The sequence below is a fragment of the Mchenga conophoros genome, linkage group LG23 (assembly GCF_057382185.1).
Source record: "Mchenga conophoros isolate Kocher_MC1m ecotype Shallow Benthic linkage group LG23, M_conophoros_male_GT1.1, whole genome shotgun sequence".
Taxonomy (NCBI): domain Eukaryota; kingdom Metazoa; phylum Chordata; class Actinopteri; order Cichliformes; family Cichlidae; genus Mchenga; species Mchenga conophoros.
The window spans coordinates 42841239-42847009 of NC_140547.1; the positions used below are offsets into that span (position 1 = coordinate 42841239).

At 47.9% G+C, this 5771-nt stretch overlaps 7 non-coding genes across 7 annotated transcripts; all 7 read right to left on the bottom strand.

Annotated features, from left to right (window-relative positions):
• Positions 1-348: 348 nt before the first annotated feature.
• trnar-ccu (transfer RNA arginine (anticodon CCU)) lies at positions 349-421 on the bottom strand. The gene has a single exon. It is a non-coding gene; the product is annotated as a tRNA-Arg (tRNA).
• A 762-nt stretch (positions 422-1183) lies between these two features.
• Positions 1184-1256, bottom strand: trnar-ccu (transfer RNA arginine (anticodon CCU)). The gene has a single exon. It is a non-coding gene; the product is annotated as a tRNA-Arg (tRNA).
• Positions 1257-2008: 752 nt separating this feature from the next.
• Positions 2009-2081, bottom strand: trnar-ccu (transfer RNA arginine (anticodon CCU)). The gene has a single exon. It is a non-coding gene; the product is annotated as a tRNA-Arg (tRNA).
• A 761-nt stretch (positions 2082-2842) lies between these two features.
• On the bottom strand, positions 2843-2915 carry trnar-ccu (transfer RNA arginine (anticodon CCU)). The gene has a single exon. It is a non-coding gene; the product is annotated as a tRNA-Arg (tRNA).
• Positions 2916-3667: 752 nt separating this feature from the next.
• Positions 3668-3740, bottom strand: trnar-ccu (transfer RNA arginine (anticodon CCU)). Its single transcript has one exon. It is a non-coding gene; the product is annotated as a tRNA-Arg (tRNA).
• A 761-nt stretch (positions 3741-4501) lies between these two features.
• On the bottom strand, positions 4502-4574 carry trnar-ucu (transfer RNA arginine (anticodon UCU)). The gene has a single exon. It is a non-coding gene; the product is annotated as a tRNA-Arg (tRNA).
• A 763-nt stretch (positions 4575-5337) lies between these two features.
• On the bottom strand, positions 5338-5410 carry trnar-ccu (transfer RNA arginine (anticodon CCU)). Its single transcript has one exon. It is a non-coding gene; the product is annotated as a tRNA-Arg (tRNA).
• Between the last annotated feature and the right edge of the window lie 361 nt (positions 5411-5771).

Here is a 5771-nt window from a genome sequence, read left to right on the forward strand (position 1 = left end):
CATTCATTTGATTCAGGTGTGTCAGAACAAGGATGCATCTAAAAGCTAAATAAAAAAAAGTAGTTCTCCAGGACTGGAGTTGGAATCCCTGTGCTAGGCTCTATGTACACATAAGGAGTCGCCTTTGGTGATCGGGGGCAGTTATGGTACATGACTGACTCACTCGGTGCCTGTACTACAGGGTTACTTGTCTGCATTTTTGGGGGGAACAGGACCTGACTGTCGTCTGTTTTTGGACACAGTTCAGAGAATCGGGCCATCCAAAACACATAGCAGAGGATGGTTTCGATCCATCGACCTCTGGGTTATGGGCCCAGCACGCTTCCGCTGCGCCACTCTGCTGGACAGCACCCCAGATGGGACTCGAACCCACAATCCCTGGCTTAGGAGGCCAGTGCCTTATCCATTAGGCCACCGGGGCAGATGAGCGCTTGACTTCCTTTCTTTGGAGGTTGTTTCGGGGTTCGAGTGAGAGCCATGGTTTCAAGCTGGTTTTTAGTTCAAAGATGAAGCTTATTTAAGAACATTTGAGAAACGCTGAGAAAATAAATTACACTCTGTATACACTCTGGGCAACTCAGTGTCCAGAACTCTGGCCAGCCAACACGCTGTGCTTATTGCTCCACTTTATTTGGGGGCGTTTATGTTGTCTGTTGAGACTTGTGAAACCACATGAAGACCAGAGAGTACCAACGATTTGAATCACTGAATCTAGTTCCACTAAAAGAGGGGGAGTAGCAGGAGCATGTGTGACGTGCTCAAACACAGCTGGATCAAATGCTTGAATTAGCTCTTCAGCATGGCATCAAGTTTGGCAAAGGCCTGACAACAAGCCATTCAATTGATTCAGGTGTGTCAGAACAAGGATGCATCTAAAAGCTAAATAAAAAAAAGGAGTTCTCCAGGACTGGACTTGGAGTCCATTTGCTAGGCTCTATGTACACATAAGGAGTCGCCTTTGGTGATCGGGCGCAGTTATGGTACATGACTGACTCACTCGGTGCCTGTACTACAGGGTTACTTGTCTGCATTTTTGGGGGGGAACAGGACCTGAGTGTCGTCTGTTTTTGGACACAGTTCAGAACATCGGGCCATCCAAAACACATAGCAGAGGATGGTTTCGATCCATCGACCTCTGGGTTATGGGCCCAGCACGCTTCCGCTGCGCCACTCTGCTGCACAGCACCCCAGATGGGACTCGAACCCACAATCCCTGGCTTAGGAGGCCAGTGCCTTATCCATTAGGCCACCGGGGCAGATGAGCGCTTGACTTCCTTTCTTTGGAGGTTGTTTCGGGGGTTCGAGTGAGAGCCATGGTTTCAAGCTGGTTTTTAGTTCAAAGATGAAGCTTATTTAAGAACATTTGAGAAACACTGAGAAAATAAATTACACTCTGGGCAACTCAGTGTCCAGAACTCTGGCCAGCCAACACGCTGTGCTTATTGCTCCACTTTATTTGGGGGCGTTTATGTTGTCTGTTGAGACTTGTGAAACCACATGAAGACCAGAGAGTACCAACGATTTGAATCACTGAATCTAGTTCCACTAAAAGAGGGGGAGTAGCAGGAGCATGTGTGACGTGCTCAAACACAGCTGGATCAAATGCTTGAATTAGCTCTTCAGCATGGCATCAAGTTTGGCAAAGGCCTGACAACAAGCCATTCAATTGATTCAGGTGTGTCAGAACAAGGATGCATCTAAAAGCTAAATAAAAAAAAGTAGTTCTCCAGGACTGGACTTGGAGTCCATTTGCTAGGCTCTATGTACACATAAGGAGTCGCCTTTGGTGATCGGGCGCAGTTATCGTACATGACTGACTCACTCGGTGCCTGTACTACAGGGTTACTTGTCTGCATTTTTGGGGGGGAACAGGACCTGAGTGTCGTCTGTTTTTGGACACAGTTCAGAACATCGGGCCATCCAAAACACATAGCAGAGGATGGTTTCGATCCATCGACCTCTGGGTTATGGGCCCAGCACGCTTCCGCTGCGCCACTCTGCTGGACAGCACCCCAGATGGGACTCGAACCCACAATCCCTGGCTTAGGAGGCCAGTGCCTTATCCATTAGGCCACCGGGGCAGATGAGCGCTTGACTTCCTTTCTTTGGAGGTTGTTTCGGGGGTTCGAGTGAGAGCCATGGTTTCAAGCTGGTTTTTAGTTCAAAGATGAAGCTTATTTAAGAACATTTGAGAAACGCTGAGAAAATAAATTACACTCTGTATACACTCTGGGCAACTCAGTGTCCAGAACTCTGGCCAGCCAACACGCTGTGCTTATTGCTCCACTTTATTTGGGGGCGTTTATGTTGTCTGTTGAGACTTGTGAAACCACATGAAGACCAGAGAGTACCAACGATTTGAATCACTGAATCTAGTTCCACTAAAAGAGGGGGAGAAGCAGGAGCATGTGTGACGTGCTCAAACACAGCTGGATCAAATGCCTGAATTAGCTCTTCAGCATGGCATCAAGTTTGGCAAAGGCCTTACAACAAGCCATTCAATTGATTCAGGTGTGTCAGAACAAGGATGCATCTAAAAGCTAAAGAAAAAAAGTAGTTCTCCAGGACTGGAGTTGGAATCCCTGTGCTAGCCTCTATGTACACATAAGGAGTCGCCTTTGGTGATCGGGCGCAGTTATGGTACATGACTGACTCACTCGGTGCCTGTACTACAGGGTTACTTGTCTGCATTTTTGGGGGGAACAGGACCTGACTGTCGTCTGTTTTTGGACACAGTTCAGAGAATCGGGCCATCCAAAACACATAGCAGAGGATGGTTTCGATCCATCGACCTCTGGGTTATGGGCCAAGCACGCTTCCGCTGCGCCACTCTGCTGGACAGCACCCCAGATGGGACTCGAACCCACAATCCCTGGCTTAGGAGGCCAGTGCCTTATCCATTAGGCCACCGGGGCAGATGAGCGCTTGACTTCCTTTCTTTGGAGGTTGTTTCGGGGTTCGAGTGAGAGCCATGGTTTCAAGCTGGTTTTTAGTTCAAAGATGAAGCTGTATTCAAGAACATTTGAGAAACGCTGAGAAAATAAATTACACTCTGGGCAACTCAGTGTCCAGAACTCTGGCCAGCCAACACGCTGTGCTTATTGCTCCACTTTATTTGGGGGCGTTTATGTTGTCTGTTGAGACTTGTGAAACCACATGAAGACCAGAGAGTACCAACGATTTGAATCACTGAATCTAGTTCCACTAAAAGAGGGGGAGTAGCAGGAGCATGTGTGACGTGCTCAAACACAGCTGGATCAAATGCTTGAATTAGCTCTTCAGCATGGCATCAAGTTTGGCAAAGGCCTGACAACAAGCCATTCAATTGATTCAGGTGTGTCAGAACAAGGATGCATCTAAAAGCTAAATAAAAAAAAGTAGTTCTCCAGGACTGGACTTGGAGTCCCTGTACTAGGCTCTATGTACACATAAGGAGTCGCCTTTGGTGATCGGGCGCAGTTATCGTACATGACTGACTCACTCGGTGCCTGTACTACAGGGTTACTTGTCTGCATTTTTGGGGGGGAACAGGACCTGAGTGTCGTCTGTTTTTGGACACAGTTCAGAACATCGGGCCATCCAAAACACATAGCAGAGGATGGTTTCGATCCATCGACCTCTGGGTTATGGGCCCAGCACGCTTCCGCTGCGCCACTCTGCTGGACAGCACCCCAGATGGGACTCGAACCCACAATCCCTGGCTTAGGAGGCCAGTGCCTTATCCATTAGGCCACCGGGGCAGATGAGGGCTTGACTTCCTCTCTTTGGAGGTTGTTTCGGGGGTTCGAGTAAGAGCCATGGTTTCAAGCTGGTTTTTAGTTCAAAGATGAAGCTTATTTAAGAACATTTGAGAAACGCTGAGAAAATAAATTACACTCTGTATACACTCTGGGCAACTCAGTGTCCAGAACTCTGGCCAGCCAACACGCTGTGCTTATTGCTCCACTTTATTTGGGGGCGTTTATGTTGTCTGTTGAGACTTGTGAAACCACATGAAGACCAGAGAGTACCAACGATTTGAATCACTGAATCTAGTTCCACTAAAAGAGGGGGAGAAGCAGGAGCATGTGTGACGTGCTCAAACACAGCTGGATCAAATGCCTGAATTAGCTCTTCAGCATGGCATCAAGTTTGGCAAAGGCCTTACAACAAGCCATTCAATTGATTCAGGTGTGTCAGAACAAGGATGCATCTAAAAGCTAAAGAAAAAAAGTAGTTCTCCAGGACTGGAGTTGGAATCCCTGTGCTAGGCTCTATGTACACATAAGGAGTCGCCTTTGGTGATCGGGCGCAGTTATGGTACATGACTGACTCACTCGGTGCCTGTACTACAGGGTTACTTGTCTGCATTTTTGGGGGGAACAGGACCTGACTGTCGTCTGTTTTTGGACACAGTTCAGAACATCGGGCCATCCAAAACACATAGCAGAGGATGGTTTCGATCCATCTACCTCTGGGTTATGGGCCCAGCACGCTTCCGCTGCGCCACTCTGCTGGACAGCACCCCAGATGGGACTCGAACCCACAATCCCTGGCTTAGAAGGCCAGTGCCTTATCCATTAGGCCACCGGGGCAGATGAGCGCTTGACTTCCTTTCTTTGGAGGTTGTTTCGGGGGTTCGAGTGAGAGCCATGGTTTCAAGCTGGTTTTTAGTTCAAAGATGAAGCTTATTTAAGAACATTTGAGAAACGCTGAGAAAATAAATTACACTCTGTATACACTCTGGGCAACTCAGTGTCCAGAACTCTGGCCAGCCAACACGCTGTGCTTATTGCTCCACTTTATTTGGGGGCGTTTATGTTGTCTGTTGAGACTTGTGAAACCACATGAAGACCAGAGAGTACCAACGATTTGAATCACTGAATCTAGTTCCACTAAAAGAGGGGGAGTAGCAGGAGCATGTGTGACGTGCTCAAACACAGCTGGATCAAATGCTTGAATTAGCTCTTCAGCATGGCATCAAGTTTGGCAAAGGCCTGACAACAAGCCATTCATTTGATTCAGGTGTGTCAGAACAAGGATGCATCTAAAAGCTAAATAAAAAAAAGTAGTTCTCCAGGACTGGACTTGGAGTCCATTTGCTAGGCTCTATGTACACATAAGGAGTCGCCTTTGGTGATCGGGCGCAGTTATGGTACATGACTGACTCACTCGGTGCCTGTACTACAGGGTTACTTGTCTGCATTTTTGGGGGCGAACAGGACCTGAGTGTCGTCTGTTTTTGGACACAGTTCAGAACATCGGGCCATCCAAAACACATAGCAGAGGATGGTTTCGATCCATCGACCTCTGGGTTATGGGCCCAGCACGCTTCCGCTGCGCCACTCTGCTGTACAGCACCCCAGATGGGACTCGAACCCACAATCCCTGGCTTAGGAGGCCAGTGCCTTATCCATTAGGCCACCGGGGCAGATGAGCGCTTGACTTCCTTTCTTTGGAGGTTGTTTCGGGGGTTCGAGTGAGAGCCATGGTTTCAAGCTGGTTTTTAGTTCAAAGATGAAGCTTATTTAAGAACATTTGAGAAACGCTGAGAAAATAAATTACACTCTGTATACACTCTGGGCAACTCAGTGTCCAGAACTCTGGCCAGCCAACACGCTGTGCTTATTGCTCCACTTTATTTGGGGGCGTTTATGTTGTCTGTTGAGACTTGTGAAACCACATGAAGACCAGAGAGTACCAACGATTTGAATCACTGAATCTAGTTCCACTAAAAGAGGGGGAGTAGCAGGAGCATGTGTGACGTGCTCAAACACAGCTGGATCAAATGC